This window comes from Pteropus vampyrus, unplaced genomic scaffold (genome assembly GCF_000151845.1).
Source record: "Pteropus vampyrus isolate Shadow unplaced genomic scaffold, Pvam_2.0 Scaffold35, whole genome shotgun sequence".
Taxonomy (NCBI): Eukaryota; Metazoa; Chordata; class Mammalia; order Chiroptera; family Pteropodidae; genus Pteropus; species Pteropus vampyrus.
In genome coordinates, this window is record NW_011888816.1 from 1,748,473 (window position 1) to 1,768,911 (window position 20,439).

Sequence of the window (20,439 nt, forward strand, 5' to 3'; positions counted from 1 at the left end):
ACTTATGTTCACACAAAACCTGTACGCAAATGTTTGTGACAGCTTTGTTTATAATTGCCAAAATCTACAAACAACCCAATGTCATTCAATTAGTAGATGGATAAACTGTGGTACATCTATACAATGAAATAGTACTCAGCAATAAAAGATTATCGATAAATGCAACAACTTAGATGAAAAACACCTCCTGGTGAATGAAGGTGACATACTGTGTGATTTTACCTATGTGACATTCTTGAGAAGATAAATTATAGGGAATGAAGAACAAATCAGTGGTTGCCGGAGATCGTGGGGGGAAGAGGGTGACTGTAAAGGAACAGCAGAAAAGAGTTTTTTGTTGTATACTTGTGTTGGTGGTTATGGGAATCTATATATTTAATAAAAATTTATTGAACTATACACCCCCTAAATTTCCTAAACACAGATTTATTTGAAGGTCAAAGTATATGCATATATTTAAGTTTTTTGAAGGTCAAAGTGTATGCATATATTTAAGTTTTTTGAAGCAATTGACTTTCAGAAGGGTTGTAATAATTTACACTTCAATCAGCAGCACCTATGAGTGCAGATGCTCCTGCCTCCTCACTCACCATCTCTGGACTTTTAGTTCGATGGAGGCCCACTCGCTTATTTCGTATTTTGTTGCATGTGCTTTAGGTGTGATTTTTGCTCTTCGGGGGGCATCCTTTGACTGGTAAGTGGGGTATGCATAAATTCTCCAGCTCTCTCATCTGTAATCACGAGCTATACCGCCCCCAAAACTCCCCTGAAGAGCCACAGTTACCCTTCATGGGGCTTTATCTGATATCGCAAACTTGCTTGCCATTTTCTCTTCTCTCTTCCTGACTTGTACCTACCCCCCCCCGCCCCCCCAGTTTTTCCTGGTCGTTTTCTTATAAGTCTCTTTGACATGGATCTTCATCTCAGGGTCTTTTATGGGAAATCTAACTTAAGACAGATTCTTTTCTCTTTATTTGTGACACAGTTTGAAACTGGTAACCTTACTACTCCCTAAAGAATTGTATTTAAAATATATGTTTGATTCCTCTAACAAGAACCCCCAGTGACTTGTCTTCCATGAATAGATGTTTTTTTCTGTTCATGAAACAGTGTGGGTAACTGCAGGGTGCAGGGGACCAGGATCCTTCTATTGTTTTTCCTCCATTCCTCAGCCATGGCCTTCATCCACGTGGTCTATGATGGCTTTCCAGCACGTCCACACAGGGTGATCGGAAGGGGGAGGCCTGCCTCAGAAGTTGTACAAATCACTTAGCTTCATACTCATTGGCTGGAAATTAGCTGCTTGGGCACATCTACCTTGAATGGAGGCTGAGTAGGTAGACATGCATCCAGTTTGTAACTGGGGCTCCATGGTTGTAAGGGAAAAGGGATAACAAACCTTGGGATAGCTTCTAGCCTCTGCCAGGGGTATACTGGGTTCCCTAGCTCTGGAGACAGAAAAGATGGGCACATGACTGGGTCATATTCTCTTCTCTAGTCCTAGCTTGTTTTCATGCACATTCAGGTGGCAAATAATGAGATCACTTGTGGAATAGTTGATCTTCAAGTAAGTAGGTCTTTTCCAGAAGTCTAGAGAATTTACTTGAGGTTTGTTGTTTGCGTCAGTATATGACATGTACCTTCTATACTGAGATCTCCAAACTTTGGGTATGTTGGTCTTAGGTGGGATAACCCAGAAGTGGTGCTTTTTTTTTTTTAAAAAAAGGATGAGCTCTTAGGAGAAATCGATAAGAAAGTGGTAGAAGAATTGATAAAGAAGGAGAAGCAGCTAAAAAAAAAAAGGCAATTTCAGGAAAAGTCACAGCTTTGACCTGATTCACAGAGGTGCTCGGGAGCCTAAATCATGTTTGGACTGGAGGCCAGAGAGTTGAGCTTCCCCACTCCTGCCTTAGTCCAACACTGGCCAAGGGTTGCCTCAGGGGATAAACTCCCAGTGCTTGCAGGTAAACCTGTGGCAGCAGCCCCAGGACAATCTTTCCAAGAGCATCATGGGTACAGGTGCTGAGAAGCCTAGGGAAGGGTGCAGAGAACCACGAAAGGGATCCGAAGGATTTGGGAATAACTCCATCAGTGTCTGCTCCAGATGTTTACCAGTGAGCCCAGCAGCTGCATTTATGGGACTGCCTTCTCGAAGAGGTGGCCTTCCAGCATCATGGGGATGAGAGGCTCAAGCTTTGTGACAGCTGCTTGATAGTTGTTTTCATTCCAGATCAGGATCTTCCCTCGGGGCCCCTCTTGCTTACTTGAAAGAAGGAATTCGGGATGGGTTCATGAAAACCAGAGCACCACAAATTACAGGGAACGGCCGATTTCATTCTGTACTCACAGGGACGAAGCAGATGTCATGACATTGGGGCTCCCAACCCAGGCACATCCCATCAAATGAAGTGAAGCGGGTGGTTGATACAGCTTAAGTGGTTCTCCCATGTGGCTGTTTCTAGGTACATCTTTTAAAATTAGTCGTGCTTAAATTAGCAGTGCTTTACTTTTAGTATTCCTCTCTCGAAGCAGCTCGCACAGTTTCAATCAGGAGCCTGATTAATATGCAAAAAATGATTTGTTTTGATTTCAGTCTAGTAGGTTTTTTTTTTTCTTTGCTAGGCAACTTCTTTATCAAATTCCTCTGCTTTTAAGGGATGAGAAGAAATGTATCTCCTTAAAGTCAGAAGGCACAGTTTCATTGAAGCTGGAGATGGGAGGCCTCTCTGGGAACTGGTCTGAAACCTTAGCAGCATAATTTTGCCAGTGGAAAAACTTCTTTTCATAATTTTCAGTGTATCTTCAGGTATCATCAGCTCCCTGACTATGTCATGCAGTCTTGTCCATTGGAAGTCACAATCAATATAGTCGTTCTATCAAAATGGATAATATTTTGCTGCTTATTGTGTGACTTGAGGCAGGTTACTTAACATCTCTAAATCTGTTTTATTATCCTTAAAATGAAGTTAACACCTACCCCTTGGGATTTCGTGCAATGTTAGTCCATAATCCCTTATTTAAAAACCTTGATGTATTTCCAAATTCAGGAGTTTTTGATTTATAGGAAGGTCATTCAGCATATACATCATATTATTTATCACTCCCAGTAGATTCTGGTGAAGCACCCCATAATCAAACATTAATATTTCTGTAGCCAAACCTATGAATATTCACACTGAATAGCATAAAGACTATAAATAGCCTCTTATCAGTCCAGGGCAGGTTTTTAACTGAGTTACAAATCTTTCTGTTCTCAGAGCTCTTTGGATTTGGGGATTGTGAATCAGAGGCTGTGGTCCTGTGATGAGACAACCTCTGTGTCTATCCATCCATTTTTCCCCAACTGGAGATGGTACTGTGATGCATGCAGGTGGAAAAACTGGCTCCTGGAATGGTTCTGTTTCTCCCCTGCTTGTGATGTGGGCGGGCTCTTGTGAATTTTCCTTTCTTCTTTGACATTTTTAGTCCTGATTTGCTTCTCCCTGGGGTCTGATTTCAGGCAGAATTCTTCCCTTTTGATGAGAATAGGATATACTTTAAAAAAGAGTTCTAGAGAGGGAAAAACAATATTGCAAACACTTAATTGGTAGGCTCATTAAGCAATAAGTCAAATTATCTAAAAATGAGTAGGAAGTTCTAAAGTAATTCTCCAGGTGGCGAGTTTCAGGAAGAGCAGAATTAAATCTACAGCAAGAGTTTGTTAATATACACAAAGGGCTGAAAGCCTGAGGCAAACCGCAAAACTACAATGGTACCCTCTCTTTTTCCCACATCCTTAGCAAGTCCTGCTTAACTGTTCTGTGACATGTTTAATTTTTACTTATTGTGTCAAAACATACAATATATAATATTTATGATAATAAACTTAAGATAAATTTTCCACAAAATTTATTTTTACCGTATATGTTCCTGGAGTTTTCTTGTGAAAATTTAAGTTGGGGTAAAATTTCGCCAAAGGGATATTAAATCAGTGGCCTTGATCACTTTGGGGGTGTTTTCTTCTTCCACTCTTTGTCTTTTTCTTAGCAGAAAATAATAATAATTTGAGTTTATTGAGCAGTTACTACATGCCAGGGACTGTTATTAGTGCCCATATTTAGAGCCCACAATCCTTTATTTAAGTTCCTCAGGGCCAGTTGCATTTTTAGGTTTTAGAAAGGCAACTGGTTGTAGATGCTGATTGTACAGTTACATCCCCTGGGGGGAGGGTTGTAGCACCATCCCCCAAATCACACACAGTAATATTTCTGCAGGGAAATGTATGGATTTCTCACTGGGGTAAAAATATATAAACAACCTCATATAAGTTTTGCCACTAAGCGATTTATGAGAACATTCCAGCTTTCAGAGCATTTAGGATTTTGGAATTCCATACATAGGATGGTAGACTTGTTATTTCACTTAATTATCTCAATTACCCCATGAAATAGGAGCTATTATTATTCCCTGTGTAGTGAAGCATTCACCTTACCCAAAAGTTGGTCTGGCCTTTGCCTTGGCACTTGGAAGCCGATCTCTAGGCCCCTGGAATGTCCTGATTGATAAGAGTGTCATTGTTTGCCTTGGGGTTTTGGCCACTAGACAGTCTAACAATGTGATTTTTGGTGGGCACTTTGGGCCACGCATTATCAAATCTCTGGAGAAACTGGAGACCAAAGGTATTAGCTTGACTTCTGGGATGGGCTGGAGACTAAAGGTCAGCCGTCTGGGTAGCATGTGATCAAGCATCAGTAAATACTCTGGACACCCAAGTCTTGGGTGGGCTTCCTGGGTTGATAGTACTCTGTGTATATTGTCACACACTGTGGCTAAGAAAGGTAATGCCATCCAGGACTCCATGGGGAGATGACAACTGGAAGCTCCGTATTTAGCTCCCTCCCAAAGTCCCTGTGAGTCTCTTCCTTTGGTTAGTGTTAACCTGTACCTATTCCCAGTAGTAAACTGAGAGTGTAATAGCTTTCAGTGAGTGCTGTGAATCTTTCCAGTGAATTATTGAACCTGAGAATATTTTGGGGAGACTTCCTCAACTTGCAATTAATGTCAGAAGTAAAGGAAGTCTTGTGTGGAGGATTGTTCCCTCAAACTGTACAGCTGGCTAAACTCATTGCATCTCCATTTACCAGATGAGCAAACTGAGGCAAAGAAGATAAGTAATTCACTCCAGGCCACTAATCTCATCAATGGAGGAGCCTAGCGAAACCAAGGCTATATAGCTTTAGAGCCAAACTTGTCCTTAAGCACAGTGTGACACTTGCACAAGGAAAGTGGCTAAGGCCTGTGGTGGAAGGGGATCAGGAGTGATTCATGAACTGAGTCCAGAACAAATGATGGGCAAGGATTGTAAATTCTGTCAAAAGTAGGTTATTAACCAGAGATTTTTTAACATGATATTATACTGTGGTAGGGAGTTAGGTTCACTTGTGCAAAAGTAACTCTGACTATAAAATAGAATAACAATTCTTTATGCCTATATCATGATTTGTATTTCTGTACAATATTTTTACATTAATAGTTTCATTTCTTCCTCGTATCACTCTAAAATGGGCAGGAAGCTGAGTTGAAAATACATAGATATTGGAGCCTGATGGATATCAAGCCATTTGTTAGCTGAGTGATGCATGGTGCTCAGCCTCTCTGAGCCTCAGCTGGTTCAGCTGTAGAATGGGGATACTGATGGTACTTCTCTTGGGAGAATGGGTATGAAATAAGGATGTGTGAAAATCAACTGACACATCACATTGTCCATATAGTGATGACTTCATTATTTTACAGATGAGAAGAGTGTTTTAAGTGGATTCTGAACATCATACACTTCTGTGAAGCAGGACGCAGATTTCATTTCAAAGACTTAGGAAAGTTAAGGATAGAAAAAGCCTTAAAGATCATCTAGGTGTAAGATTCTCAAGCTTTTATTCTTTTATTTTAAGCTTTAAAGAAAATCCTGGAAAACCCTGAAGTGAAAATCAGGTAAAGGTGGAGTTACTCTAATTCAGGTAGACCTGGCCTCCTCTCTCCTTCCAAATAAGGCCTGAAAGGTCTATGGTACCCAAGGATTCCTTAGAGCATTGCTTGAAAAATCTCTGGTCTAGTCCTACCTCTGCTTTACAAAGAAGGTTGCCGAGGCTCAGAGAGGTCATGTTACTTGCCCAAGGTCACACAATTGGTCTCTGACAGATGTGGGACTTAAGCCTGTTGACAGAATCCAAGCTTAGTCCTCTGTTCTCTCTACCTCACAACCTCCATGGAGCCAAGACACCTGACCCCACACGAGACAGTACTATCTGATGACACTGAAGGGTACACTGCTCTCCATCCTGGGAATCATCTTTTCACATTCATAGCTTCATTCACATCCTTCAGTGCTCCCCTTTGTAGTCTGCACTCTGAAGGCTGAAAGTGTGTTGCTGCATATCTAGTTAATTTTGCTGATTGGTTCCTGTCAAGCTTTGCCGAGGTAAGGCATTTGCAGGAGGCTGGAAAGCAGGAGTGATAGAAGCCATGGGTGCAGCTCTTGGCTCTTGAGCTGTGAACAACTGAGGGTGACTTTGCAGATTTTAGCAGAATCCATGTTTCTAGGAACAGCTCCCATTCAAACTACTCTGTGGTTTTGTGGCAATCTCCTCATCCCCTACTCCCGGAATTTAAAGAAGTCTTTTGAAAGTACCAGCTACTTCCCCTGGCTAAGGAGACCCAAGGTAATGTGCTACACATTGAATGGTTACCCAGTCTGGGAGGGAGAACACAGATATAGTTTGTTACTGTAGCACACTCCTTGGCCTGCTTCTAATTTCAGCACCACAGTAGTGGACAGCTGCAAACCAACAGATGGTCTCCTGCAAGCTTCGTGTCACTACAGGTACTCCTAAAGGCAGACGTTAATGCAGGATTAGATGACCAAGAAGTTTTTATGAGGGGAAAGTCTTGTGAAAGATAATGGGGAGGAAGAAAAGTAGGCAGGGAAAGCCTCAGAACATAGTGTAGTTCTGAGACAGTCTTGGCCAGGACAATGGAGTCTCTGAGCAGAAAATGCCTTTTAGAGGAGTCCTTCACTGGGCAGGAATGGCCTTGTTCCCTGTTGTGCTCCTGTTGGCTGGGGACAACCGGGGAAAGTGGTCTTGGGGTGAGTGCTATGGCATATCCGAGGGTGCTGCAGCAGGAGATGTTCTACAGCAGGTTCTGCTGAAGGAGACCTGAGCAGTGAACCCCCATGGCTGCCATGAGCCAGACCCACAGTTTCTCTGCTTTTATGCCTTGGAACATTCTCCACGCTGATGAGGCCCATTGGACTCTCACATACACACTCGGTCCAGAAGTGCAAGGGAGTAGTTTATGCCTCTGGGAGATGGGGACCTATGGACGAATGCACAGCTTCTCTTAGACAAATTCTATATGGTTCCTCAGAAAGTCCCCAGCAGGATAGAGACCAGTTGTCCACAGTAGTAACCTGCTCACTCATGCACCCTTTATTGTCATTTCCTCCATTCCCCACTACCTCACTGCTGCTTCGTGAGATCACTCCACAAGCAAACTACCCTCACATAGACCTTATTTTAGTGTCCACTTTTGGTGGAGCTCAGAAGAACATACCCGAGGAGCTGAGCACTCCTGGGGATCAGTGGTGGTGCTCAGAATGAGAGCGCCCTATAGGGGGAGACATACTAGGGTACAGAGTTAAGGTTTCCTTCAGGGTGAAACTCATATTGTGCCAGGTTTATTTTTTCTAAAGGAGGCTGGATTGCCCAACACACTCTATTTTAAAATGCTTCATCCTTTTAAATCACAAGGTGGCTCTCATCCACTTTCTCAGGTTCCTGGTCATATAGTGTTTAGCCTTTTGGTCTCGTTCATGCTGACGGTGTTTCCCAATCTTTAAAAACCCATCCTTCTCTTTGGTAACCACCGAACTTCTCAGGACCTGCTTCCTGTCCCAAAGGTCTATTACTTAAGGCTCATCAACTTGGAGATCACTGCTCTGTTTTCTACGTGTGGCAGTGAGATTTCCCTGAACTTTTCTTTCTATATTTGTATTCTCAAAGAGCAGTAAGTACACTCCAGCCCCATGCGACATTCTATTAGAATGTTTTTATACCACTTGTCTTCCCTTGGAGATCTTCCCCCTTCCTTCATCTTGAGAATCTTCCCGAATCTTTATCTTGAAAATCACTATGTTAAAAAAATGATGAGAGCGGATTCTCTCTCCTTGGCTTCCTTCTCTTTGTCTCCCTACTGATAGGAAGTGGTCTTTGATAAAACTGGAAAGAGGCAGAGAATTCTATTAGCTTAAGAATCTGTTGTCCCCTCTTCTGGTGCTCACCTTACCAGCCTGCCATCAGACTTCTGGCTATATGACTTTGCTTGTTACCTGAGGGCTTATTCTAGCAGCAGAAGACAATTTATTTTTTATTTTTTAATTTTTTTTAGGTGAGGCAACCCTTGATTGACCTCACAGATTGCAAGGACCTTGTCAGCTTACAATCCCTTAGTTTTTATTTTTTATGCCTACAGCACCTGGTCTTCCTAGGTGGTCTCCCATCCAAGTACTAACCAGGCCCGACCCTGCTTAGCTTCTGAGATCAGATGGGATCGGGCTTGTTCAGAGTGGCATGGCTGTAGATGACAATTTTAACCTTGAACATGCCCAAAGTTCCAGGGATTAGCCCCTGGAAATAGGCTTTAACTAACAAATACCCCAGTTCTTTAAGGTGTTTGTTCTCCACTAACTCTCAGAGTATCCTTGTGGATGGCATTAAGCTCCAGTGGCCCCCAGAGATAACTAGCTTGATAAAAAACCCTTCCTTGTCCCACTTTTCCATTCCCCTAATAATATTTCCTAGGGTCACTTCCCAAGTAAAATTTCTTGCACTCAAATCCCTATCCTGGTATCTACTTTTGACGGAATCCAAAACAAGTTATAACTTATCTAAGCTCTGCTCTGAAGGGAGTTCAGTAGTCCAAAGGGAATGTTTTTAAATATTACACAGAACCAGAACTTTCTGCAGCAAAGCCATGCTGGCTCTCCAGGTAGAGCCAGGATTCTGGGGAGGAAGGAAGAGATGGGGCTTGGGAAATTAAGGGAGGGAGGAAGGGAGCTGATAGAAACATCACGATGTGCTTCTGGACACTCAGCTGATGTGAGCTGGTGGAGACGTAGTGGAGAAGTAGTGTGATGTGCTCGAACCTTCTAATTATAGGAATGACCCCTTTCTGGAAATGGGCTGGACCTGCCCCTCCTTTGAAATCAAGCAGGCTCAAAAAGAGGCTATCTTCCATATCTGGGTGTGGGTCTATGGCTCCCTCCATAAAGGTGACATTTGGTTGATGAGGATGGGAACATATCAGATATCTTTCTTTAACTGGGGTTTCAAAGCTTCCTGACTCCAGGCCCTTCTCTTCCTAATGGTTAAATCTGCAACATAGTCTAACACAAATGTCCAGAACGGGGGGCTCCTGTCCTCTAGTCTCTCCTGTGATCCAAAGTGAAGGAGCAAGCTTTGACTTAGGTGTCCACTGGAAACTGACAGAGCATCCTCTCCAGGTGGTACTGCTGGGCTGGGTCATGCTGAAAGGTGATGACCATACCACTGTGTGTCTGTCTGTCTAGAGAATCTTTTTGAAAGTTTTCTTTTATCATTAGCTGTTTTGATATTGGCGTTTTCAATTTTCCTGAATCTAGATACAAATGGAGATGATTGTATATGAAACAAGAAGCCTGGGGAGTGTGCGAGTGGAATAGTTCTGAGCAGAATTTGCCACGAACATTGGATGGAGGTGGAAATGTTCCCTTTCAGATGTCAGGAAACCCCCCAGAACTTCTCTCTGCAGAACATATACCTGCCACTTTCACGTCAAACACCTCCAAGGGGTAGCCTGCGTGTTTCTACTGTTACTCTTTGATGTAATGAATGTTCTCTTTAGGGGGTATGCATTAAGTCTAGCTCATGGTCCTGGAATAGCCATAAATAATCATGAATTATAAAAAATCATGTTCATGCACTAGAATAGAATAGAAATGAACAAACTGGTTCATTTGTGGGCTTTTCATTCTCTAGGTACATGATTCTTTGTGAGGCATCAGATTTTCAAGCTGTTTGTGGCCCTCGACGGGGGAAGCAGCAGCATTCTCTGATCTGCTCAAATATCTCTGGAGGATTAAGGCAGAGGTGGACATAGGGGTTTTTTCTAGGGCCATCGCTCTTTGAGAAACACAGATTTAAAGGAACCAAGTGAGAATCCAAAGACCACCTTTTTGGAATGACCAGCATCCCAGCTTGAAAAAGAATCTCAAAGTCTAAAATCAGCCCCCTGGAGTGAGACCGAGGAGCTGCATATAAAGTAGCTCCTCCCTCTCCATGACTCTCTTCAATACTAAAGTGTGAGGCTCTCTGCTCAGAGTAGGAGAAGGTGCTGGGGGTGGAGGAGGCAAATCTCTCTTTAATTTTCTAATTCAAATAATATGTCACATGTGTGCCGATTTCTTTTTCTTTTTCTTTCCTGAAAATGCACAAAGCAGCCTGTGGAATTAGAGGACACAAAAGCCAACAGATTAAGCAAAATCGGGGGTTTCCTATTAGAGGTCAAGAAATTTGACACCCATTCAACTTGTTGGCGGGTGTGTGGCCCCAGTTCTATTTGTCTAAGATAAGGACACATTATGAGTAGAATTCAAAAAGCCTATGAAATTTTCAGCTGATACAGGATATTTAACCCATTTCCCGTTTAGGAAAAAAAAAAAAGTGCAGCTCTCTGCCAGCATTAATTTAATTTTATATCAACATGCTCTTTGAGGCTGAAGCACATCTGACTGGTTTTCAATGTGAAAATAAAATATAAAAACCGTTCTTGGAGTTATTTCTAACCGGCACTTGTCTCTAATCCTAACGTAACAGAAATGTACATGATGATCGGTATCGAATGTTTTTCGTGCAGTAAATTTCAAAGCACGGAATGACACACAGTGGAACATCACATACCGCACAAAAACATCGTGTTTTTCTCCGGATCTTCTCGCCATCCTAGTCGTCGTGCGAGCAGCAAACTTTGCAGCGACCAGTTGGATTCTGTTTCCCTGATGTTGGTGATGTGCTCCTGGGGAAGCATCTTCCAGGCAGGTGAAGAGGGTGACATCAGAGCACGGACGACCTTAAAGACATCGCTGCTCTGGCTTGTGATGCTTTTCCAGGATTCTTTCAATCACCGTCCGTCTGAAGTTTACATGGCCGATCGTGTGCTCAGGATTGTCCTTCTTGAACAGGATGTAGGAGTTTGGCACTGGACTGTGTAGAAGGTGGTAAAAGAATGTCTTTTACCAAAACTTGTGCCGTTTGCGCTCAGTTGGATAAGTGAGCGTCTGATCAGCCTAGTCCACTGCTCCCATATTCTCGTTATCATCCACCCTGACACATGGCTTCTTAGTTTTCTTCCCATTTCTGTTGTCTACTTCAGTCACAGTATCGTTGTGGAATGCTGACAACATTGTCACCTCCTTCTCATCACACCGTTTCACTGCCATAAATTCACCACAGAATCTGGCTACAGTTGTCCCTTTTGCAATCCATTTTTTTTTTTAAGATCATTTGGCATCTGTTTTTTGTTTGAACGAGCTGTCCCAATTACATCAGTCCTGTTTCGATGTCATTCTCTGAAAAGCATGGGAGATGCACGGCAAACTTTGGGGTAAGGTTAGGACTGTAATCCGCGAGTTATCTCGGGGTAAACGCTGCAGCTACAAGTGCTGCCGGTCGGTGAGTATTCTCATGGCAAACGGGAAATGGGTTAAAAGAAATTTTAAGCCTGGGGGAAGGGATGACTTTCTTCCAGCTATGCCCTAGACAGCCAAGGTGCATGCCTACTCAGTGTGAGATCCCTCCTATGCTGGAACACATCCGTCACACCTCAGTCCAAATCTGTTTATAGTATAGTTTTATTTCTGGTAGTTAGATTTAGGGAGCACTGGGGCTCTCCGGTGGGTGGTGGTGGTACCGTCAGAGCGATCGGAGTTCTGGTAACACACGTACCTCTAGGTCCTTTTCGCTGCCAAAGAAATGAATTTCAACTCAGCGAATATGAGGAATATTTGTTTATTAAAAGCACATTATGAGAGAGAAGACAGGTCAAGTCTAAAACTAGCCAGCCACGTGGAAATGAGGTGACTACCCCTAAGGAGAGTATGGTACCCCTGGGAAGATGGAGAGCTGTAACTTGGGGGGAGGGAGAGGTCTGCACTATATTTGGAGGCCGTGATGGGGTGGTCCTCAAGACATTCCTAGGTCACCTTGATTGACACCTGGCTGCTATATAACTTTGCCTAGTGCCAAGGTGCTTACCTAGAATTCAGTCTGTTATAGATTCATGAACTTCCAGGCATAGTCATGAGATTATAATGAGGCCGAAGTTAGAGACAGTACTTTTTGCGCCTGCATTTGTAGCTGGTTTAGGTCAGCAGCTTTTATGGCCTTTGTGCTGTAGGATTTGGGGTAATTTATAACCCTAAAAGGTATTTCTGGAAGGTGCTTAAGGAAGGTCTTCAAGGGAAGTTTCTATGGTTACAGAGCTGGGGGGGAGGGGTGCCCTATCCCTTTGTTCCTCTGTCACTCATGCCTGATTGGCTGCCTAACAGTGGGGTGGGTGGTGGATCTCTCTTTGGGCAGCAGGAAGGCACCGTGAGCCTGAAGGGTGAGGGGAAGAGGGCGCCGACTACATGATTTTGTCTGAGGCTTTACCTGCTCCATGCAACCTCTCTTACAAGCTATAAGAGAGTTTAGAAAAAATTGATCTAGAAGGTAGAGTCTCCGTGATTCATGTGACGATCATGGGAAGCCTCCCAGCTCAGGAAATGTAGAGCCCCAAAATGTACAAAGTAATCCCACAGCCGAACTCGACTCCACCCCCAAGTATGTATTACCTACGACAGGAGATATTAGATGTTATTAAAGAGTTTACTGGTCAGCTTGGCATACATCATCATTCAATCTTCCCTGAACCATATGTGATGTCTTAGATTAGGTTCTCTCCGAAGCAGACCCTGAGACAAAGACCCAGGTGGTTTATTCAGCAGGTAACCTCAGGAAGCGTGGCGATGGTGAGGGGATGTGAGACAGAGGCGGGAGGAAAACCAGCAGGGGTGGATGGATGTGCAGGGTACACAATGGGCACCCAGGCTCCAGTGCTAGGGGGACCCTTTGAAAGAACCTGTGGAGCACTTCTCAGAATCATGTCACCCAGGGGCAAGGAGCTGGAGTATCTCTCCACCAGCTCCCACTCTCATTGGTTGAGGCTGCTTCGAGGCACTTGTGACTTGTCCCTCGAATGTAATTGAGCTCACTGGCTGTGGCCAGAAAACACTGTCAGGAAAGAAGCTATGGACTTCGTGAAACTGTCCTTAGCCAACCTCTTGAGGAAGAGGAGTGGATAGGAGTGAGACCCTGACAGCATCTGCTTCAGGTACACGTCACTTTTATTTGAAAGATGAGAAAACAGAGGCTTGAAGGAACTCTCCAAATCAAACAGATCAGATCTGTTGGTCTCAGCAGGACAGATGTCTTGGCTGCCTCAAAATACAGCAGCACCTTCTCAACTACCTACTGGGCCCTTCCTCCCTTCTCCAGGTCTCGAAACAGAATGGTAGACATTGCTAATCTGAAGGCGTCGTTATGGCTGCCAAACCAGGCCTGGGGGGTGAAGAGATGAGCAGGCAAAGATCTGAGACTGACAAGCAGCCAGCCCTTTCCCTCCAGCCCTATCGTCACCCACAAAGCCAGAGCTGGCTCTTCTCTGCTTCTGCACACACCTGCATCTGCTCTTTTGTCACTGTCATCCTGGGCAAGGCAGTCCCAGGTGAGCATCTTCATAGCATGATGCCTGAAAGCATACACTCAGGAGCCAGACAGGTCTGGATTCAGGTCACAGCTCCATGGTACACCCGCTGATTGTGCAGGTTACCTAACCTCAGTGACAGGGAAACCAGACTCTCTCATTTGTAGACTGTGCATGACAAGGGCCCCTTGTGGGATCAGCGTGAGGATCTAGTGAGTCAGGCGCTTGCATATGTCAAGTGTTCAATCAATGTAGCTGTTGTTATTGTCGTTATTATTATTGAACTACCTGGAGGAGGGGAAAGGTGCAGTTTGGGCTTCTCCCAGTCATGTTAAGATAACTAATTAATTGTTAATCATGTTAGTTACTAATTATGCTGAAGCACCGCAGCCACATGACATCAGTCCAAGCCCCTGCAGGTCTTGGCAGGCACTCGGGGGGTCCTCTGAGGGCCTTAGATGTTAACATTTCCAGCTCTGGCCTTTATGCTAATGAGGAAGTAAAGAAACAGTTAAAGGTGTACACAAACTGGATTCAGGGCCCAGGGCAGGGAGGGCCTGCACCACAGAGGTTGCTGTAGAACACCCTCTCCTTCTGGTTCTGAAAAGCCAGCTTTTTCTGTGTTTTCCTTTGCTGCGCCTTTGGGGTGCTCTCCAGGTGGGCTGGTCTGGCTCAGTCCTCCTCGAGCCCTGGCTCCCCTGCACAGGGCCGAGGGGATAGGGACTGCGTCAGGTCCCCATAATCTCCCTGCATCCTGAGCGTGCCGTGGAGCAGGACTGGGAGCAGGTCCTCCTGCCGGCTTCTGCAGCCTGTGCCCAGGGCCAAGTTCTTAGCATCCATCTTGACCCATGGATAGATCACTCCAGAGGAAACAGCTGGCCTTCCGGGAGCAGCTGACAAGGCCAAGAGCCCCAGATCGCAGCATGCTCCACGGTCTTTACCCCTGTCCCCTGACTGTGGAGTGAAAGCTCTGTAGAGCTGGACGGGAGCTCACACACTGGGGCTGGCGTGGCCTCCCTGTCCCAGGAGCTGCAGCTTGCCTGCCGTCTGGTTCCCAGGGCTGCACTGCAAGCTCACAGGGGCTTCTCTCTCTCCCTTCCCAAGGGTATTTTTTTGTGTGACTTAGAATAAGTATTGGGTTATGCGGCTGTTGCTATGGCAACTGGTGTTTTAAATAAAAATAGTCCTACACCCCCGGTAGCCTGTCAGTGTGAAATGTGCCTACAGGCAGTGAAAGGCTGTTGGCATCTGCAGCTCTTCAATTCCCAGCAGCAGCCTCCTGGCACCACCCAAGCCCAGAGGGCAGAACCTGCAGCTCTGTGCACAGGGTGGGGCTCCTGATTAGGGGAGAAGGCAGGCAGCTTGCACAGGTAGCTTTCCCCAGCTGGCCAGGGGGCTCTGCCTGGTCTGCCCAGCTCGCCACAGAGGAGGGCTGCTGTCCTCGAAGCCTTTCTGGTGAGAGACTGAGTCAGGATGGGCTTTGCCTTGAAGTCTGCTTCTGGGGGAACGCATTCTGAGTCAAGGATTTGCGTGCGAGGACTTTATTTTGAGAGCGATCCAAGGAAACACCAGTAGAGTGGGAACGGGGGCAGGGAAGGGAAGGCAGACAGCTGAGTTTTTAAAAACTCAACTTAGTCCTCTTGTCCCCTGAGGAACTTCGTGTTGTCACTCCAGGGGGCAGGGGAGCTGGTGGATTTCTCTAACACATCCCCCTCACCTTTGGGTGAGGCTCCTCCCAGGCCCATTAAGTCCCTACATTATCAGCTTGACCTGTGAGCAATCAGGAAACAAACAAAACCCACAAACGTTCTTAGGAAGAGAGTCCCAGGTGTTGGCAGGCGGCAGCCTTTAGCATTTGAAGGTGAATGCCTACCTAGAGGGTATGGGCAGGGTAGCGCATCACCTGCTGTGGGCCTCCTGGCTGAGCTGTCTGCCTTCTGCATGTTAATGAATTCCCCCAACTACCTAACGTGCTTTAGAGTTGCAATAAGGAGCTTAATCTGAAAAGTTCAAGGAGTGTAGAATAGCCTTTAAAGATGTTGAAAGGCTGCCCAAACCCCAAAGCCTGATGATGAAATTGGTCCTATCAGGGCCCATTGTGCTGCCTCGCGGTGGAGGGTGGAGGCAGGGGTTGGGTGGGGGAGGGGTGGCTCCCTTTTGGAGGAAAGGGAGGCAGTTTACTGCACCCCTAACAAGTGTTTTTGAGTATATCTTTGAGTCACTTTCTGATACTTTGGGAGATGAAAACATTAAGATTAGGCACCGTGACATTGAACCCAAGAGACTCAAGTTGAACACTTGGAGGAGGAATGGAGAGTGGTTTAGGCAGGAGTGAACGGGCGGAAATGCGTTGGGAGGTACAGTGCTTGGAGCTCTTGGCATGAATGGGGCAGGGCGGGCCTTTTTCCATCTGGCGGGTTCATTCCCTTTCTTGGTCTCACTTGGGATGCAGTCCGTGGTTCTGTCCATCTGTGGAAGAAGAGCTGCATCCCAAAGGGCCCATCACCTCCCGGGCCGATTAGACACTTTGTCCCCAGAATTCGGTCTCTGAGTGAGATGTTACCAGGACTAAGATTTGCCTTCTCGATGTCAACAGTGGTGTCCTACACCAAAGAGCTGCCTAATCCAGGTGTTGAGAGCTGTCGGGCCCCTCTCCACCTGGGGCCGGCTCTTGAGCTTTTCCTTAAATTCTTTCGAGTATCCCACAGCATCCCAATAAATTCCCGTTCCTTTTCCTGTAAATTAACTAGAGTCTATTAGTATTGCTTGCAATATAAGAGCTTGGACTGCTCCTGATTTCTTTGGAGGGGTCCCACTGCGATGAAAGCCCTGAGATTCTCAAATGAAGCCCTACGACAAATCTCTCTCTGTTCTGCCATTTTGTGCAGTAGGTCTAATTCAGAAATAATAGGAAGGGAAAGATGTCTTAGCAGCATTTTTCTTCAGAGGACCCAAGTGAGAGGGAAGGGGTTCATTTTGAAGGTATGGAGTGGAGGGTTGGAATGCCTGTGCAAGGTAGAAAGGGAGGACGCAGGATTGGGCAGGAGAGCCTCAGATGGCCACATGGGTCTGAGGACATCTCGGCTGGTCCAGTGGGGAGCTCCAGAGCAAAGACTTCCTTCAGAGAAGTTCCGTGTGGGAACTGGATGGCCTGGCCTCAGCACTCTGTGGTGCTCACTCATTAGCTGGGGGCTGTCTTCAACGAGCATGGCTTCTGCTCTCAAGCTGGGGCCCAGCTGAAGGTGCTGTGCCTGGAGGCTGGCTGTCAGCTCGCCACACCTCTGGCAGCTGCCCAGCAAGCTCTTTCTTGAAGGGGGAACTGAGTGGCACAGATCCACCTCTGTCTCAGACAGATAGGGTGCTGCCTTCTGCCGAGCATGTCAGGCACTTTCTCCATTCTATTTTCCTCAAGTCAAATCCTGAGATTGTCCTGCTATTAATGAGTGGCAGAGCTAGGATTTGAACCCAGGTCTGTCTGGCCCAAATGCTCCTGCTTCAGTGTTCTGTGGCAGCAGCCATTGCTTCAGTGGTCATTAGCCATCATCCCTGTAATAGAGCCTCGAGCTCTGCAGCTTCAGTGGCTGCTCATTGGCCCCAAAGCTTATGTTCTGTCTGGGTAGTGTGTATGTATCAGTCTCCGGGTCTGGTCTGTCTTGGATTCAAAACATAGCTCTCTTTCCTTGGTGTGATCAAAGGCAGATGCTGGGACAAGTAGTTTATTTGAGAGGCGCTCCCAGGAAGCAGGCGTTGGGGTGGAGGAGTTAGGGAGGGAGGAGTGGGAGCCAATCAGGGATCCTGTCAACATAGGGCTTGAACCTGCTAGGGACCATCTGATGAGCTATGATGAATGTTGGGACAGTTTGTCTTCCATTCCTCATTGGCGGAGGGCAGTCCCTGAGGCACTGGCTTCCTGGCACTTCTGGGCAGATGCGCACAGAGGCCGAGCAGGCTCTGGGGGCACCAGAAAGCGTCAGGCACCGTGCTTGTGAGGGGAGGCAGTCTGCACGCGGGAGGCGTCCATGACAGCCGTGGGGAACCAGAGGCGGCCCGGATAACGCGTGGGTGTCCACAACATCTGCCACACCGAGAATCTAAGGCTTACCTTCAGTTCAGGGAATCTGTTACTTGTGGTTCAGGATGCAGAAGAGGCCGCCATGGCCCCTGCACCTGCCAGGACATCGTGTCATTCAGCTTGAGCGGCCATAGCAAAATAGCACAGACTGGGCAGTGGAGACAGTGGAGGTTTACTTACAGTTCTGGAGGCTGGAAGTCTAAGACCGAGGTGACGGCAGGTTCGGGTTCTCCTGAGGCCCTTTTCCTTGGCTTGCAGATGTCTGCCTTCTCGCTGTGTCCTCACGTGGTTTTTCCTGTGTGTGTGTGCCCCCCTGGTGTCTCTTCCTCTCCTTTAAGGATGCCAGTCCTATCAGATGAGGGCCCCACCTTTTTGACCTCATTTAACCTAATTCTCTCCTTCAAGGTCCTATCTCCAAATACAGTCACATTCTAAGGCACTGGATGGAGGTGAGGGCTTCAACATGTGAATTTAGGGGAGACATAATTCAGTTTTGGGAGAGACATAATTCAGTTCATAACAGGCCGAACGGCTGGCAAGAGGACCTGGATCTGAGCCATATTTCCTCATTTTCCTGAACCCAGAGACAGGAAAGTGAGAGGCTCGGGGTTGTGTGGGTTGAGTGGTAATGCAATGTTAAGTCAGAAGCGGATGTGGCTGCCCAGGGCGACTGCCAGTCCCAGGACCGCCCACACCCACGGCCGACTGGACAGCAGCCCCCCAAGGTCTCCTGGGCTTGGCTCTCTTGGGAACCCCGGCACCCATTCCTGATTTCCAAGGCTGCCCAGACTTTCCTGCATCTTGGTGCTTCTCTCTACCTCCAGGAGGTGGCACGAAGCAGCCCCGAGGCCCAGGTTCCAGGGCTGGCCAAGTGGTGTGTCCTTGTGCAAGTGCTTCCTTCTGTCCCCTCATCTGGGAAATGAGGGGGCTGGGTTGGGCTGCCATTCCTGTTCCCCCAGTCTATCTTTTTTGCAGCGTTGGTGAAACTTTCTGGGGGAAATGGGCATGGGCATCTGCTGGAGGGATTGTACCTTGGCACTGTCCACTTGGGAAGGTGACTTGGTAGGATATTTCAAAAGCTCTAAAGGATGTGCATATCCAAGATTATTTCCTCATGATACATTCTGCGAAGGGGAACTGCTGGGCTGAAGATTTAGCTATGAAGAGTCACCAGTGTTAGTTTCTCATATTTTACTCTTAAAAACATCAAAACGCCCAACACCAAGGGATTGAATACATAAATCGAGGTACTTTATTCAGTGGAACACACAGATATAGAACATGATTCTGTAAAGAACATTTAATGATTTGGAAGGTTAATTACAGGACAACCCTTAGTGTGAAAGATCAGGAAGGATAATAGATCAGGAATAAACAGTGGTTGTGTCTGTGCGATGGGATCGTAGAGATTTTTAAACCCTTATTTTATAAAGTGACAATGTATATCCATTGCTTTTGTAATAAGAGAACCAATAAAAACGGTTATATTAAAAATAAAATCGTTTTGACAGAAGCTGCTGGCTAATTCTCCAGCTGTTACTGACTTACTCCTCTTACTGTTTCAGCTTCTCTACTCTGTAGTTAAATCCTCACCTTTCTAACTTCCCCGACTTGGCAGGGTGGCCAAATGATGAAGTTCTAGCCAGTGAGATGCTAGTGGCAGTCTGCTGGGTAGAGGTGGGGGTTTCTAGGAAAGCTATGTCTCCGGATAAAAGGAGGGGATCTGACTGACCTTCCTTTCTTATTCTTGGAATGTGGAGGTGACGGCTTGAACAGCAGCAGCCCTCTTGTGACCACGAGGTCATGAGGGTGGTAGAGCAGAAACGGAAAGCCTCAGTTTTCGATGGCATTCTCGAATCATTGCATCAATCTTGGACTCTCTACCTCCGGACTTCTTGTTCTAGGCGATATTCCTGACATAACAGTTCTGGTTAGACTAAATGCTTTTGGCTGCAAGAAACAGAGTTTAGGTCTCAGATCCCTGCTACCACTCCACGCTGACTCCATGGAGAGAAATAAGGACACCGTCACCAAGACTTTCTCTTCCTAAGCTAGTGGTGCCATCTATTAGATGTTAGCCTCTGAATTTGTTTGGTGGCTCTGGGAGGAGAGGGGTCACTGAACGTCTTTGGCAAGATGGGGAACAGGTTAAGCATCCCTAAGTGCCAGAATAGAGCAGGGCCGGGCATGAGATAGCAAGTCAGCTGTCCCTCAAAACCACTGCTATGTGCCGGGCACTGTGCTAGGTTCTGGGGAGGCCCAAGAGCAAAACAGACTCTGATCCTGTGCTTCTGAAGCTTACCGCTTGGTGGAGAAGCAGGATCCTGCAAAGTCATAGTTAATTCTTTACTTAATTATGAGTGTCCAGTGTTTTGAAGTAAAGAGAGCCATCAGAGTGATGGGGGAGCCCGACCTGGTCTGGAGCTCAGGGAAGACAGCCTACAACCTCTTTCCGTGTCCTTAAGCTCAGTAAGATGTGTCCGAAATTCCTGGGCTTGGCTGTGACAACCTCTGGTCATAACGCCCCATCGAAGGTGTTCTCCCCTTTGGCAAGA

The 20,439-nt window shown here is 46.2% G+C and overlaps 1 non-coding gene across 1 annotated transcript; it reads right to left on the reverse strand.

Annotated features, from left to right (window-relative positions):
• Positions 1 to 8,496: 8,496 nt before the first annotated feature.
• LOC111738117 lies at positions 8,497 to 8,615 on the reverse strand. Its single transcript, XR_002779702.1, has one exon. It is a non-coding gene; the product is annotated as a 5S ribosomal RNA (ribosomal RNA).
• Positions 8,616 to 20,439: the final 11,824 nt, after the last annotated feature.